The sequence below is a fragment of the Crocuta crocuta genome, unplaced genomic scaffold, assembly GCF_008692635.1.
Source record: "Crocuta crocuta isolate KB4526 unplaced genomic scaffold, BGI_CrCroc_1.0 scaffold197, whole genome shotgun sequence".
In the NCBI taxonomy this organism is placed as follows: domain Eukaryota; kingdom Metazoa; phylum Chordata; class Mammalia; order Carnivora; family Hyaenidae; genus Crocuta; species Crocuta crocuta.
This window is the reverse complement of record NW_027532002.1, coordinates 10725058-10742893: the sequence shown is the minus strand read 5'-3', so window position 1 is coordinate 10742893 and position 17836 is coordinate 10725058.

Genomic DNA, 17836 nt, shown 5'->3' with positions numbered 1-17836 from the left:
TATGTTTTCCATTTCAATGAAGAGTACTCTTTCTGTCAGGGTCCAGTCAGAGGATAGAAAATACATAGTAATGTGAGCAGTAATTTGATTAATATAAAGAATTATTAATTATAATGGGGATTAACTATAAAAGGGTAAAAAATACATTAGAGCCAAGGGAGAGTATCCAGGGAAAGGACAGGCTGATTGGGATTCATACCATATTGGAGAAAGTATGCATGGCAGAGAAGTTTGCTGGGTCACCCCAGGCCAGAGCCTGTCTGCAGTTGCAAGTGGGAGATAGTCTTCCAGGGTGCAGGTGGGCCACTGCTGGGAAGGCAACTTCTGGGGTATCTCTGAGACTCACTGGGAATCAACTCCACAGGGATGAGTGCTACCAGATGTCCCGAACATGCACCACTGGCAGCCATGTGTAGGAACAAAAAGAAGCAAATGGAAACTCATTTGAGCCAGAAAGAGAAATCCCTTCCTCTTGTAGTAGCTTTCTAATGCCTTTTACTGACAAAACTTAAAATTATTATAGCCACCAAAGATAAATGCTTACTGGGTCCATCTCTGTTATCTCAGAGCATGAAATGAGGCGTGGACTTGGAGCTGAGGGGCAATAAATAGATAACTGGTTCAATCATCCACCCATTGGACCACTCCTAAACCCTTTGTGACTATCTCCTTCCCTTTCCTCCCTCATCCCATCTATAGTTAATGAACAATTGTTTCTAGTTTTGAGCTATTACCCTCAGTAATAATAGATAGTATTTTCTTGAGCACTTAACCACATGCCAAGTACTGTCCTAAGTACTTTGGAAGTTAGTTTATCTTTCATAATAATCTCATAAGCAGTTACTATTATCATTATTCCTACTTTTCAGAAAGGAGGACTAAACTGCAGAAGGGTGAAGCAACTCTCCTGATCAATGGCATGGCCAGGATTTGAACCCAAGCATTCCAAACACGTTCTCACTCTGCCTGTCCACCCAGTCAAGCCTGGTCTCTTCTAGCTTCTAATTAATCTGTTCACACTTCTCCATCCCCATTGCCGTTACTCACTTCACCATTTTCTCTTGCCTAGACCTTTCCCTTGCTCCTATCCAAGTCTTCCTCCACAGAGTAATCACAAACATTTTTACAAAATACAACATATTTATGATTTTTTTAAAAAACCTTTCAGTGGTTTGCCATTTTTCTTGGAATCACTTAGAAAGCCCAATTTTAATTACTAGGAGTCCTCTTACCTCTTCTGTATTCTCTCGCTTACCACTCCCTAACACCTCTGTGCTTTATGATAAACTTCTTACTTTCTTTCTTTAAGTTTATTTACTTTTGAGAGAGGTAGAGAGAGCACAAGTGGGGTAGGGGCGAAGAGAGAGAGATGGAGAGAGAATTCCAAGCAGGCACCATGCTGTCAGTGCAGAGCCTAATGCAGGGCTTGAACTCAAACTGTGAGATCATGACCTGAGCTGAGATCAAGAGTTGGGCACTTACTGTACTGAGCCACCCAGGTGCCTCTATGATAAACTTCTTTTATTCTTCCAAATGGATGCAATTTCTCTTGCCTCCAGGCCTCTTGCTTATGATTTTCCTGTGCATGGAATATTCATCCATTCCCCTCTTTCCTTCTTACACCTCTTCATCGTTTGGGTCTCAGCTGAGACATCACATGTTGCGAGAAGTCTCTCCTGACTTCCAGCTCTAATAAATGGCTCTTTGTTCTCCAGTTGTGGCTTTTTCATTCTGACTTGTCCTGTACTGTACCTTGGCCTCCCTCCCCCTGTACTGCTCTGGAAACTACATGAGGGCAGAGCCTTGTTTCTGCAGATCACAGTGCTCTTTCCATTGTTCTATCTCACAGATGCTCAGAACATTTTATTTCTAAATGAATGAACACATTTTTCATTGGTATTAGGAATAGGAGTTAAAACTGAAGGTCCTTCTTAATGGTTTTTCCCAGTTTTGGCTGCTGACCAGAGTTTTCTCTTTACTGTGCCTTTTACATTATTAGAGCTTAAGTTTGTTGGCTTATACCGAGATCTTAACATCTTAACATTCTCCTGGTGAGGTTCACATCTAAGGCTTTCCCAGACTGAGACCCATACATGGACAGTCAGGTATAGGTAGGTGGAATGCAAGCATGTTTTATCCTGTTACAGTGCAACATGCAGCGAGATAAATTCAATACATTCTGATGGCTCTTGCTGTGTTAATGGGTTCCAACAGCAGGTAAGGTGTGAAAAGGGAATAGACAGCCTTAAGGAGGGCTTCTTGACCATACTTCAGGGTCTTCCATTAGGTGGACTTCATAGGCTCCACTGGCTTAGGGCAGAAAAGGGTTCTCTTATTACTTGTTACTTTCTGATGCCCAGTAGATGTCCCTGACCTTTGACAGGCAGTTAGAGTAGGGGGCAAATCATTTCGACCAATCAGGAACTGAGCTGACTTGAGCTGGGTTTAGGACTTTTGTAAGGTTCTGGTTTATCTGCGCCTCCAGGAAAATATTTAAAATAAGGGGTTGTTTTAGTGCCATGGACTGCAAGTTTTTATTAAAATTTTTATGCAGAAGAGCCACCTTCTTCCACACATTGATCCGTGCCCTCTAAGGCCCTGGTGATGTCTACCAAATAGGTATTGAATATTAATATCCAGAAGAATTTTATTATAGAAACCTGTTCCTCATCCTCACCCAAGCAGTTTATTTCCAGGGCATTTATTTGCCTTTTTACAGTTTATTTCTTTCTTTCCATATAAGCATAGTCCAATTGTTGTGCTATGCATAAGAATTTATGGGCATTATAGTCTTATTTTCATTGCATGTTTGCAAAGTACTTTTTTATCCATTTGTTAATGAATTTCAGGCCCCCTTTAGAGGTGGGTGATGGTAGTACTGTATAATACATCTCAGTATATTGTGTGCAAAGAGAAAGAAATACCTGCCTTGGTTCCAAATAAAATCATCCTATGCAAATTATATAAAATTACTGTTTTAAAAATGTGTGCTGGTGCCTTTGTTTCAAGATTTATGAGTGGCTTGTTATAATGAGCTTGTCCTATTTTGATGTCAGGATTGTATTTACTTCTATGTTTTTTATTATGACAGATGACAATGCCAGGGCTTTGGAAGGTGCTGATGTGAACGTGAGACAGATTATTCCTCCATGTAGGAAAAACAGTTGAAATTCAATTCTCATTGGAGTAACTTAAAGAATCAGTTTGTATGATACAAGAGTACACATTAAATAATTATAAAAATTAATTCAAATGATTTACTTTAGAAGGTTGATTAAATGGCAAGATTCCTATGTCTAAAGGATGTATTATAGAACAATATACTGAACAAACTTTTTAGTATTAAATCTTTCAAATGATCTGGAGTGGTAGTGTTTTAAAGAATTTTTAAAGCAGTTGTGCAAGGCTGATTAGGAAGCAGCCTCTCTACAGCACAGCTTTCCAATTCAAGCTTTAACGCTTTTTAATGTTTCATTTTTATTGACATTTTTTTCCTTGCAGGAAAAATGTGTGATTTTTACTGGCCTGGCAGGGGGTTATGGTACCTCTTGCCAAAGTGTCAAGAAAACTCAGAATTCTCTACATGAGGGACAAAGACCAGATGTTTAGTTAAAACAACACATAGCTTTTATACAAATATAGGTAATGGAAACCAAGACCTTTCCTGGGATTTTTTTTTTCTCTTTTTTTTGGGCCAGTCTTGCCTTTGATATTTTTAAAATAAGCAAGCAGCCATCTTGTTATTCCAAACTGAGCAGAATAATTTATTCTTTCACTAAGTGTGTGCCTTTTCAGTATCTTGTTTTTGTTTTGTTTTATCTATGAAGGATTCTGCTCTAAAATGTGGAATGTGCTCGTCAAATACTGACTTGCTTTAATGAAAAGAAAAGTCAAGACTTTTAATAGTTTTGGAGTTTTGGAAGGACCTAGCCTAATCCACAGCCTGATTTTTCCACTAGCCTGAACACACCTTCACTGGGGAGGCAATTTTGTTACTTAAACCTACATGGATAGGAGTTTTGGAAGATATTTAGAAGCACAACTGTTTTCCCATCTGAAAACAGGAATAAGGGCAGATGGGTAACTAATAAAAAAATGAGTGTCATCATTAAACGTGGACATTTCTAGATGCTCTTTCATCTCTGATTAGAAGAGATGATAAGGGAGCTACTTGAAATGTACATGTAAATGGGTTGTTGCCTGTTTCTTTTTAAAAAAAAATTTTTTTTTACATTTAGTTTTGAGAGACAGAGAGAGACAGAGCACAAGTGGGGGAGGGGAAGAGACGGAATGAGACACAGAATCTGAGCTGTCAGCACAGAGCCCAACACGGGGCTCAAACTCACAAACCGTGAGATCATGACCTGAGCTGAAGTCAGATGCTTAACCTACTGAGCCATCCAGGCTCCCCTATCTGTTTCTTTTTGGTTAGGGATCATGTATTTTCTGTGCTCCTGAGTACTATTGGTAGGAGTTTCTCAAAGGCCCACAGAAGCCATGCAGTTACTGTTGTGAGCAGAAGGTGGCCTGGCTCTAACCGCCCTTGCATTAACACACTGGCGCTTTGACTTTATTCTTTTCTGTTACCAGTTGTTTGGCTTTGACCATTCTGCCTGCCCTTCTGTTCTAGATCTGAGCTCATGTGGGCACCTCATACCAGTGGGCACCTGTATCCCTTAGGTCACAGTGGCTGGGTTTCATTACTGAGGAGTGGTTTGCACTTTCCTTCAACACTGGTTTTATTGGCCCCTAAAAAGGATGTGTCCACGACATAGCCAGGAATTACAGCATGGCGGTTCTGCTGGTTAAACTCGACCAATTCCATGATAAGTGAAACTCAACCAATTCCAAGCAAGCAAACAGAAAAAACCCTCACTCAAATAGTTGTCTTTGGAGAAGCACTTAAAAGCATACTTTTAAACCTGTAGTGACTTGGTGTGTAAATTTAATTAAAGAAGATTTTTCTGGCAACCTACAGATTCTAAAAGGTGAGATCTAGACAGAAAATTCTGTACTTACTGAAATTCAATAAGCTAAATAAATGTTAATGTAATCCTTTTAAATACCTAATGGATTTAATTTTATACTGGGTTTTATACCAGATGAGTTTAAGAACTCTGATATTTCCCCTTTGAGAAATAATAATAAAGAAAACAGACAAAGCTGGTAAAGGTTTTAGAACATATTTAGCTGTGCAAGCAGGCATGTCATATCTAGGGACAATAGTTTATTGTAAACACAGGCTTGAATGACCAAGAGCAATTTTATGATGGTGGGATTTGGCTGATGGGCCCTGTTGGAGCCCTCTCTGTTTCACTGATAAGGAGTAATCAATGATCCATGCTCTAGAAGCATCCAGCTAGGAGACTGATATGGATCATTCAGTGAATACCATCTCTGTCCATGCCCCATTCCCTAATCTCTAGATCTGTCTTTCCTATGCTTCTATATTCTTTGGGCTGATTTGTTTGTTTAAATTTACCACTTCAAAACTTCCCTAGGTGAATATCTTAACCTGATCTAACCTGGATAAAAAATAGCCAGGGAGAAGGCGTTCTAGAATCCTGGGCGTGGTAAGAGATGAAAAAGGAGAGAAATCACTCTTGGCTTGCTTTGGACCTCCCTGCATATTGAGCAGTTTCCTATTCATGTAAATGTTTTGTAGTTGAGGCTTTTCATATAGGTACAGCTGCAAAACTAGGCTCTCCTTTACCTGATATATTACTCAGAGCCCCTTGGTTGCATATAAGTGAAATTTCTAATGTGTTTAAGCAAAATGGAGAATTTATTATGAGGGTATGGGGATGTCTTATGAATGGATTGGGACCTATAGAACATCTGGAGCCTAGGACTCAAATCACCTTTGGGGCTTCCTCCTGAATTTTCATTTCTTCTCTCAGTACATCAGTTTCGTTATTCCCTCCTACTGCTGTCTTGATTTTTCCACCTCTCAGCCCATTTGCTAATGCCTACTGAGTTTACATAACCTCAGTTTCAGCCACCTCATGAGAAATTGCTTTATTTTAGTTCCAGATTCAAAATAACCAGGGAAGGATTCTGATTGGCCCAGTCTAGATAAGGTGCCCCATCCTGCACCAATCATTTATGGTCAGGGGTGGGTCACATTGCACTAGCACTGAAGATACTATTGCAAACCCGTGAAAGAGTTGGGGGTGGGTGTTGCTACGGGGAAGACAATACAAAAATGTCTAATATGGCTGGATAGATAGAGTGTGGGAGGGGAGAATCTGTAGTCTTCCCTTCCTGAAACCAACTCCCCATGCAGAGGAAAAGTACTTCCCAAGCTGGTTAAACATTTAGGTTCTGAGTTACAGTCAGAGGACAACTTGACTATTCTACTGGTGGGCATTTCTCTGTTTTTCTTTAAAGATGTTGATGAGGTCTTTATCCTAGCTCGGCAATACCAGTAGACAGTGCTTTCATCTGTGCCATCTGGGTCTTTGTTTTTGCAACCAGGTGTTCTTGTGAGATATTTTTGTGGCTTATGTGGGGCTTTGATAGTAAAAACAAAACAAAACAAAACAAAACAAAACAAAACAAATTCTAGATCTTCTTCCCCAGGGGCCGCTGAGGGCACAATTCCCAGCTATTTCTCCATATATCCATCAAAAGCAGTGCCAACTTTGAGAGCCTGTAAGACTCCCTTTCTCCCCTGGCAGGTGAGAGCCCTGGCTCAGGTGCTTCTCTTTGGCATTTGGAGGCGCTCCTGTTTCCACTATTATGCTCAGCACAAGATATGAAGCACTGTCCTGAGAATTTCAAGACCAGGTGGTTTGGTCCCTAAATGGTCCTAAACTCTTTTTAACTTGGGCCTCTTTCCTAAATGTTTCACGCCCTTTATTTTGCTGTGGTGATACTGGCTTGCTTCATTTCTTCCCACTGAGTTTACTAAAGTTGAGTGAATTCTATGACCCAGAGTACAGTGGTTCATTGCTTTATGAGCAAGCAAGTTTATTTTTCTATTAGGTTGGCAGATTTGCCATTCTCTGTCTGACACTTGGGTAATCTTTGGAAACCCTCCAAAATTCCCTTTCCTTAAATAATGAACTTAAATAATAGATTGTTAAGGGTTATTTTGGAGATAATAAAAATAAGACTGTTATTCCAAATATAAGTATATATTCTTTTGATAATTAGCTTCATTGTTCTATGTCAATTTTTTGACAATATTTACATTAAATTAGAAGTAGTAATAATGGGACATCCTTGTTCAGTTCTCCAAGTATATCTGTCTACAATAAAATACTTGCTTTCAGTGACAGAAAGTATTTTAGAAGTGTTCATTAGAACAATTTGATAACCACGTATTCATTATTAATAACCTAAGACAGGGAATTCCATGTTACGTGACTCATGTAACCAATAAGGAAGCTGCTATTTCCATAACTATAAAGAATTCATACCACATCCTTTTAACTATTCTGTATTATTTGACCCATTTCTGGCTCATTTTGAAAGAGTAAGTTTAAAAAATTTATAAAGTTTTTCGAATGAAAAACCTGCCAGGTAATTTCTCCTTTCCACTGCTTGCAGTGGGTGCTCTCCATCTAAGAGTCTGGACCATTTGGTTCCACACCCCTCTCCTCTAACTACACAGTAGGAAAGGAAGTTTTGGGATATGCCGATCCTTCTCCATTGTCTCCCTCCTGGAGACCTTTGGAGGGTGGATTGTGAAAAAAGTTGGAGCCAGGGAGGATGGTGTGGGCTGGCCATATTCTGGAACAAATGAAAGGTGTGGGGTGAAGGGCAGCTAGTCAGTGTCCATGTACTCTCTGTTCAGTTGCCTACAGTTTCTGAATGGCTCACTTGGGGGGAAAAAGTTGGACAAACATTTAACAAGGCTCGGCTGAGTCATCAACTCCAAAAGTCCCCCAAAATATTGTTACCAATCGCTGCTGTCACTCTGCTTTTGTTCTTCCTATCCTCTAGAGTTAATTATGGGGTGGAAGAAAGAGGAAGAGGGTTGCAGTTTAGGAGGGAGGAGAGCATACTTGGAAGGCTGGTAGAAGATGAACTTCTATCTTCAAGGTTTTTGTTTTTTTTTTTTCTGGCATGGAAGAGAGAATCAGGCCTAACGAGTGATTCTGGGCCTACCATTTCTTTTTCCTTCACCCCCCCTCCCATCCCAAATCTCAAAGTGGTTGAATTTGGAGCTTATTGTAATTAGGGTCAAGGGGACCCTCAGATTTTTGTCACACCTGGGAACCTGGGGCAGCACTGTTCTTAACATAGGGCAAATTAGTACCAGGAGACGCTAACCCCTCTCCCACATGATCCCATTGCATCACCCTCTCTCCCTTTGGTCAGGTCTGTGAACAACAGTTGTTGAAGTGATTTTGATGCAAAGTGACATTTGCAGACTGTGGCCACTGACCAAAGAATCCGAGCTAGGGTATCCAACATTTTACAGGCTACAAAATCTAAGCTGGCCAGCATTTATTGCTTGTGCTAGCAGCTCGAGCCAAGTTTCCTAAGCCTACAGAGCAGACGTCTTCCTGCTGCTAATTTTACTATCAGCACACAAAAGGGAAATAGGAAATAATACAGAACAGTTGAACGAGAGCATTTGCAAGAATGATACAGACTCAGGTGATCTGAAGAGAAAGTGACTTTCTTTTTAATAAAACCAAAAAGGACTCAATTTGCACAGAAATAAAATGGATAAAAGAAAAAGTAATGTAGAAGTTTTAGCAGAATTTCTGCATTGGTCTCCCAGGATGGCAATGATTGACATATTAAAGCAGCTACCAGGGAAATGTTAAAAACTCTCCAGGGAAACTTCCAATGTGATGGACAGAGCTTTAATATTACTATAGGATTCATCATGATAATGTAAGTCATGGATCTAAGCTCCCTTCATCAATTGGATCAGCCCTTTCCCAGCCTATTATACAGGTGGCACATGCTTTAAGTAGTGTCGTATAACAGGCCTGGAGTCTTTCTTTATCTGCAGCATCTGAAGTTCTGTTCACAGAAATAGTGACCCAGTGAGTCATTGATCTTTTACTATGTTATCTAGACTATCTGCATTTCTCCCCCCTTGTAATAATATTTAGCACTTCTTAAAATATATGTAGTTATACTTTTTTTCACAAAAGAAAAAGCATAATTCAACACATACCTGCAGTGAGTATGAAGGGAAGATCTGATTATTAATCTATTTGTTGATCATTATACAAAGAAGAAAAGTGATTTCTGGGTTGCCATTTACTTTAGTTATTTCAGACGTAATTAGCAATCATATTCATATGTATTATTCAGTCATTTTACTCTGGGGTTTTGGGTCTTCTTCTGACACTGACACTAAACAAAATGGTGGCATAGCCTCTCTAGAATTCTATAAGACAATGCAGCCTTAAGCAGTGGGAATAATTGTAGTGTTGATAGTAGTCATAATAAATGTTAAGATTTGTCTGTTACTTTTCCCACCAGGGATTCGAACATTCACTTGTGGAGCATACAGTCACCTTTTCTTATCTTAGTCTAAAACACACATGAAAATAAATCACAATCTGAGTACAGATTATGAATGTAGATGTAAAGTATATAGACAGACAAGTAGACCCTCAAATTCTATAAAGAAAAAGGGGCTTTCCGGAGCATCTGAGTGGCTCAGTCAGTTAAGCATCCAATAATAGCTCAGGTCATGATCTTACAGTTCGTGGGTTCGAGCCCCGCATCAGACTCTGCTGACAGCTCAGAGCCTGGAGCCTGCTTCAGATTCTGTCTCCCTCTCTCTGCCCGTCCCCTGCTCAAACTCTATCTTTCTCTCTCATTCAAAAATAAATAAACATTAAAACTTTTTAAATAAAAAAAAGAAAGAAAAGGGAGCTTTCCTTAAGCCAGGGAATCTTTAAGTATTGTGTCCCTCCTTTCTAGATTCCTGTAACACTCACTGTCTCCACTACACCCAGTTCTATACCCATAGAGTAACCAATGTTCACACTTGGGTGTATCATTTCATGTATTTTGTTGGCATAAATTTTGAGGATGTAAAGGTTCTGAGAAGTCCTACTGTATATAAGGCTTCCATGTTGTAGAATCCAGAATTTCTTAAACATTCTTTTGACCATGGAATCCTTTTTTTCCTTCCCGAATAAGATCTATAAACACATTGAGAAAAGCTGGCCTAATGGAGGTATTCATAAAATTGGCCTCTTCTATTTTCAGGCTTTGATTTTCATTGGAAAATTTGCAGTGAACTCCAACTTCTCCCTAAATCCTGGCTCAGGTGTCACTTCCTCTGTGAAGATTTTCCACTTGCCCTAGAATAGGTATATAATTGTTCATTCCCTTTTGCCCCCTAGCCCCACAGGATTTTTTTTGTAGGGAGGCGGTCTCTGTGGAAAGTCTATGTTAATGTTTAGATCATGAGCTAATCTATTTATTTTGTTTTTATTCTATATGGAGTATGTTTTTATTCTTAGTGCCCTATAGAGTGCCTGGCTCATTGTATGAATTCAACAAATATCTGCTGAAGGAATGAATGAACTAGAGTCTGGGAACTTAGGCAGAAAAAATATCTTTCTGGTGTGTTGGTATGTGATTAATGAATGAACCTTTTTGAGTTAAGTACTTTTCCCATTATAGTGACTAATTTCCATACAGTTGTTTGGATTGACACTGACTCAGATGTGAAATGGTTAATCATTTAGTCTGACAAAAATACAAGATTGATGGTTATTCCTTGTTTTCCCCCTTATATAGACATGGGAGGTATCTGTGAAAAATTCTAGCACCCAGTCATAACAGAGAAATTTTTCTTCTCTACTCACAATCAGCCCATAACTCAGAAGTTTTCTATTTTTAACTGTTAAGGGGAAAAAATAGAATTTATAGACCTTTTCACCTTTCATTAAAAACCTAGCCTTATTTAAGGAATTATAGATTTGACTATATTATGCCTGTATACTTTTTATTTGTAATATATACTTCAAACATTTTTTTCCTGAGATACTCTAGGTTTCAGGCTTATAAATTTTATTGTGGCTTAGACATGTTTTCCTTCCTTCATTTTTTTTTCTCATCTCTTAAAAGATGTTACTAGAAGGAAGAGAATAACCTCCTTCTCTGGTTCTACCTCACTCCAGGTGTACGAATGTTAACACTTTAGTATATCACTTCATGTATTTGGTTGGCACAAATTTGGGAGGATGGGGAGGTGAGGACCCAGGCCAGGATAGAGGTTAGAAGGCTACATTTATAACATTCTTTCCTACATTTCCTTGATCTCTTAAAAAAATTTTTTTTAACATTTATTCAGTTTTGAGAGACAGACAGAGACAGCGTGTGAGAGGGGGAGGTGCAGAGAGAGCACAGAATCTGAAGTAGGCTTCAGGCTTGAGCTGTCAGCACAGAGCCTGACGTGGGTTTTGAACTCACAAACTGTGAGATCATGACATGAGCCGAAGTCAGCTGCTTAACCCACTGAGTCACCCAGGCGCCCCTCCTTGATCTCTTTTGAAGATGGTTCACATAGCCTCAGCTGGGTAAGGACATTAAGAGGAATTAATATGCTCAAGAAACTTAATTATGTTTCTGTCATGGAGACTAGGCTGGCAAATTAGCTAAGGTTAAGTCAGCTCATTCTCCAATATTGTTAGAATGTAAGAAAGAGGGACCACACTTCTTACAGGTTGTTAGACTGGGCTCAGGGGCACCCACTATCGATCTTCCCTCCCCCTCCCCCCCCTTCTTTCCTAGTAATGAAGGCTATTGAGCAGATACGGGACACTCATGGGTACCCCTGGCACTCTGGAAAGACCTACAACAAAATCAAAAACAGTGAGAGCACTTATGAGATAGGGGAAGGGAGGGGAGGGAGGAGAAGAAGAAAGAGATAGAATAAGGGGAGAGTGAGACTATGATATAATGAGAAAAATACTTGATTTAGAAAGTAGATTTCAAAAAGCACTCTATTTTGAAAGCACTCAATATAGGAAATTCTGGTTTCTGGCTTCTGTGTAACCTTGGGCAAATACCTAAGTGAGTTCGTAGTTTCTCCACAGAAAAGTTTGTGGATTGCTTGATGATCACTAGGAACTCTTTACCTCTAAAAGTCAATGTTGAGGGGTGTCTGGGTGGCTCAGTAGGTAAGGGTCTGAGTTCAGCTCAGGTCATGATCTCGGGTTTATGATTTTGAGACCCACACTGGGCTCTATGCTGACAATGCTGAGCTTGGAGCCTGCCTCAGATTCTGTGTTTCCCTTGCTCTCTGTCCCTTCCCTGCTTGTGCTCTCTCTCTCTCAAAAATACATATTTAAAACAAATAAATAAATAAGTAAATAAAAGTCCATGTTGATGATATGAGATAAATAATTTGAGAGAGCTGGAGAGAAGAAAAAGATATGCATGTATGTGATTGGTAAGAGTTACCCAAGTTAGATGCCCTGGAACGTGTCTGCTCAGGAGCAATTCCTGCTTCCTCAAAAAAGGCGAACAGTTGATTAAATCTAGACATTTTTGTTCATTAGCTGGCATCAAGATGAGAATCTGACTAATAGAGAAACCTGTTATATAAGCTGCTTTTTATATAACCCCTGCCAGGAAACCAAAAGATGGTGGGCTATAGAGTCCTTGTTAACCAGGTAAGTCTTGCACCTGCAGGTTTATCCCAGGAAACCAAGCATGGAAATGGTGGCTGGATCCTCAAACTTTCAGCATTAGATCAGGCAATTTTTGACAGAGCACAAACTTCTTGGCTAAGAACCAAACATTCTTGGGAACCAATCTCTGTAGCAGGCGTTAATCTCGAGATTGTTTGAAGGCCAAAGCAAAGAGAATGAGTTTCCCATTTTCATGCAACTGCACTGATGTTTGAGTTCCAAAGGTGCTTTAGAAACAAAGCTCAGACTTGGACCCTCGACTATTGGAGTTCTCCCAGTAGGCCATTTCAGGGTAAGCTTGGGGACAGTCAACTGTAGAATGTTAGGAGAGCAGAGAATAAGTTTCCAGGGCTGTGGGCTGTTAGTTGATTCCCCAGAAAGTAGTTCTGTGAAGCCATTCTTATTTTTACATATGGCAGAGCTGAAAAAGGGGTTATTCAGCAATCGCAACATTTTTTGTTTTATGTGCCTCTGAAGGCAAGATATGTTTTGTCCTCCATCAAGTCTTAAAAAATATTTATCCTGGCATCTTCCCATTTTTCTTTCCACATGGAAACTCTGATATTTTTAAGACTAGTTGTGAAATCATTCCTAGGTATGCACATTATATGGAGATCTTAGGAAAAGTTTTAAGGAAAATGAATATAAGATGGTATTTCTTTTATGTACCAGACATTACAAATCAGTCTTTTGTTGGGCTTTTCTTGATGAGCAAGATGTAATAAAATGATGTATATTCTCACCCTGTGGCAGATACACTTTATCTAGTGGGACAGAATATTAAGAGCAGGATGGAAGGTTAAAAAAAAGCAGGGCCATTTGAAAAAATGTCCTCATGATAGCATCGTGAAAGCAATGCTATCTTCTGGTTAAATAAAGCATGAACAATAATTTTGGGTTCGGTATGTTCTTCAATTATGCATTTGATTTTGGTAATAAAAGACGCATGTTTTTCAATAATGTTTGGAATTTAAATACACTGTTCCTTTTTTCCAGTCTTCAGGAGAGCACTTACCAGTGCAAAAGCTACCTCTAACCCATTCTTGTCCATTAAAAATTAAATGCTTCTACAGTAAATTATTAAAAGAGCTAGGTTGGCTGCAAATCATCAAAGGTACCATAAACCATTATGCAAGCAAGCGAGAAGTCTGATTAAATCTGAGGGATCAGAAGGCATATACATCCCTCGATATCCATCGCAAACTTCTAAACTACAAAAGCAACCATAAAATGCTACATTAAATTACTTTTAAAAACTCTTTCAGGATTTTCAAAATTCAACTGTAACTTGCCTTTTCAATTAAGTATGAACTAAGAACCTTTACTGCAAAGCACAGATAAACTACCATTTAGAGGTTATTTCCACTTTCTTTAAACCTGCAGCAAAATTAGCCTCATTTTTCAACTGATATCAGTCACTTAATGGAATTGAGGCATTCTAGCAGTGTTTGCCAAAAAACTAGTTATTAATTAAGTCCTGTTTCCCCAAAGTGTCTTTATTATCTTTTGATCATATTGGAAAAGAAATTAATGGGCCCTGAAAGTTGCAAAATCATGTTGAAAATGTTGGAAGTATTTAAACAAGATATGTTTATAGAGGCAAAAAAGAGATAACTCATGGTTTTGGTTTAAATGAGATAATATATATCAAATGTAAGATGCCTAGCTTAGTGCCTGGCACATAGGAGACACTCAATAGAGGCGTTCTTGTTGGTAAGCCCATTTTTCATTTGAATAACTCAAGCTCCACGATGGCTAACTTGTCCAGTGCTCCCTGGATAGTGTGAGCCCAGTATTGATTGATTCTGAAGCACGTGCTCTTCTCTCTTTCACCCCAGTGTTATGGCCTTCTTAGCATCTGCCCTGTGCAGGCAACCATTGGGCTACTCATGTATATAAAACGGTCTACTGAAACAACTCCTCAACAAATGTAAAAGATGCAGGAGAGAGAAAAATATAAACATCGAGGTAACATTTGGCCAAATTGTGATAACTGAGGAGAAGAGGAACAGCCAGTACAAGCATTTACATTTGGGTTTTAGAGCAGGGTCTGCTCCCAGGGTTCCCACCCATTGTTCTCATCAGCCAAGTGTGGTGAGGAGAAATAATTCTACAGTTTAGCTGGGATTGGTATGGGTAGCTAATAAATCTGAATGAGTAAAGAAATGCAGACATTAGGGCCAAACAAGTATCAATTGATTTCATCTGTCAGTGGTTCGCAAACTCCAGTGTACATCTGAATCCCCTGGAAAGCTTATTAAAACACAATGGAAGGGGGCAACCCAGAATTTCTCCTTCTGTAGGTGTGGGGTAGGTCCTGAGATTTTAGGTTTCTAAACCGGTGGCAGGTGATGCCGACGTTGCTGGTTGAAGGCCCTCACGTGGAAACCACTGATTTAGGTTATCTCATTTAATTGTCACCACAATTGTGATGTAGGTGCTATTAGCTCCATTTTACAGGAGAGAAAACAGAGGAGTGGTGAGTTTGGGAAACTTGTCAGGGTAACGGTTTATTTTCTGCTTAAAGAGAAGCTGAGAAATTGCCTTCAAAGAATCTTCAGATTTTCTTAATCACTATGGTAGGTGACAGAAATGCACCTTCTTTCCTGCTTTCTTATGACCCTCTGGAGGCAAGGAGGTCATTGGAATGAGACAAAAGCTGTCATTGATACATGCCCAGCACTGAATGGTCTACAGATGACAATGAAAACTGAAGCCATTCTTCCCGAGATCCTTAAGCATTTTAGATGGAGAAGCTGTGACATGGAAAGGTTTAATGATTTGTTGGATTATACAGAGTGTATGAGTGGCAGCATTGGGATATCATATGACCTGAAACCCAATCAAGATTTAATTACAAGAGGAAAAATTTGCAGCTTCTGTTTGCCATCTTGATTGGTATCTGCCATGTCACATCCAAAAAGTGACTGAATACAGAGGCAGCATAATGAGATGAGATAGATCATAATACAGGACCCGGAGTTCATTTATATGTTGTATATTTATTGACTCTCTTTCACATGCTAGGCAGTGCTATTGGTGCTGGGGCTAAAAGGGTAAACAAGATAGATGAAATTCTTGTTTTTGCATTCTAAAGGCAGTAAGACAATTAATGAAATAAAAAAGAAGAGAGAGATTCAGGAAATTTAAGGAGTAATAAATACTTTGAAGAAAATTAAAGTCAGATAAGTCAGAGAAAATGACCACAGACTCAGAAATTTATAAACATGGGTTTTATGGTTTACTAAAGATTCAGAAAGAAATGTGGAGGATTGACTACCAGTCAGAGGCTGGGGCTATCAACATTTCAGTTTTGTGGAAATGTTGGGGTTCTCAGCATTTCAGTTTTGTGGATTCTCTTTTATCCATGAGTATAATCCAAGATTTCCCTTCCAAACTTCGCCAGAAATTATTTTAGGATCCTCATATGAGAGGGGTTCTTGTACTTACATGGAAATAAACTGCAAATATGTGTCATGTCAGCCATGAGGTAGTATTTAAATCAGGAAATTGGCAAATGATGCAATGCAGACCTCTGAAAATTACTACCTTTTTCCCAAAGGGCTTGTTGTTATTGGGAAAAACTCCCCCATAAGCCTCTCATGCTTCTATATGTCTTGTTGGGCATGCCAAGAATGTAAGGCCTGATCTCTCTTTAACCAGGCTATTTCTCAGGGTTGTATCTGAGAAGTTTTGAAGATTAAGGTAATGTCCTCTCTGGGACAAAAGGTAGGCTTGCTTACTGCTTGCTATAAAATTGGTAGATTCTTGAAGATAAGTGTTTCTTTCCTACAGTGCAATACACTGCATATGCATGTATCCATCTGGGTCCTCCTTGTTGTCCCCTTGGGACCTGGGGGAAAGGGGAACCAAATTAAGCATGCTGAAGCTCATGATGCTCACGATGTTTATTGTACTGTGAGTAATCAAGTCCATGGTCTGTGATACAAGCGTCTTGGGTTTTCTACAAGCATCCATGAAACAGTAATAGGCTAACTTCATAGCTTATAAAAGTAGGGTAAAATCAAATTGCAACTTTGACTGTTCTGGGGACAAGGATGGGATGTTAACAGAAACGTGACCTTCTGGAAGAGGAAGGTTTGATGAACTAGTTTCAGAGAGCTGAGAATATTTCCTGTGATCTGGTAATGAGTATTCTTGCCCAAGTAGTGGGGAGGAGGGTTATGTGTGGAAGGTGTGAGTGGAAGAAGGGTTTCCTACTGTCCTGTTAATGAGCACAAGTTGAATTAATGCTTATAGGCTGAGCAACAAAAAGTAGGACTAAACAAACTGTCCAAATGGGGCCTGATTGTCACTTATTCTTTCATCTTCATGGGCAGAGGAAGGGATGTTATCATGACAGTGGCCAAGTGGGCTCCATGGCCCTAACTGAAAGGCAATATGTCTATGGCTGTTGAGCCAGGAGCCCCCTAAACCAAGTGATTGGTGTCAGTATTGAGATCTTGCTATTTAAATAGAGCTTTGGATGAACCAAAAACGTTGATTTGGATGAATAGAAAGCATTGGTTAATCCATAAGTGGTACGCCACTCAAAAAGAAAAGTGAACCCAAAACCTTGCCTAATAGCACAGAGTCACTGCACTCATCTACCTGGCCCTCTTCACAGCTTGGCTTGGTTGGTAAGAAGTACTAGGCACAGGGGTCACCGAAAGCACCAAAGGCCCTCAGAACAGCATGGTGGAGCCATAGTGGCATGTGTTCAGGGGCAGAAAGAAACGGGATCTGGGGTCCTGGTGCTTGCTGGACAACAGGAAGTGTATGAAGCAGGAAGTAGTGCTGTGCTTAGGCTCTGATCCTCAAGTGAAGGGTTGAAAGGGGAGACAAAGCCTAGCAATAAACTTCTCTTTTGCTGCCTCTGCCATCTTGTCATAGCCTAGATTCTCCTACTATGCTTTATTTCTCACCTGTCCACCTGGGAAGTAGCATGATCTGGTATCTTGTGTAGACTCTGATGTGCATCAGACTCCTTGGTGCTTGAATTCAACTTTGGAGATTTGGAAACAGTTCAAAGTGGGGAAGAGAAACTCAAGTGGCCTACTGTGTGGGGCTTCTGGGCCACTTCAGTCTACTATTATTGTGGTTTCCACTGTTGAATGCATAATTGACAATTGATGTTTTATATACTTGTACTGTAAATGCCCATAAATGTCAGGGAATTTTCCTATTCAGGGACTACCCCATATACTGCC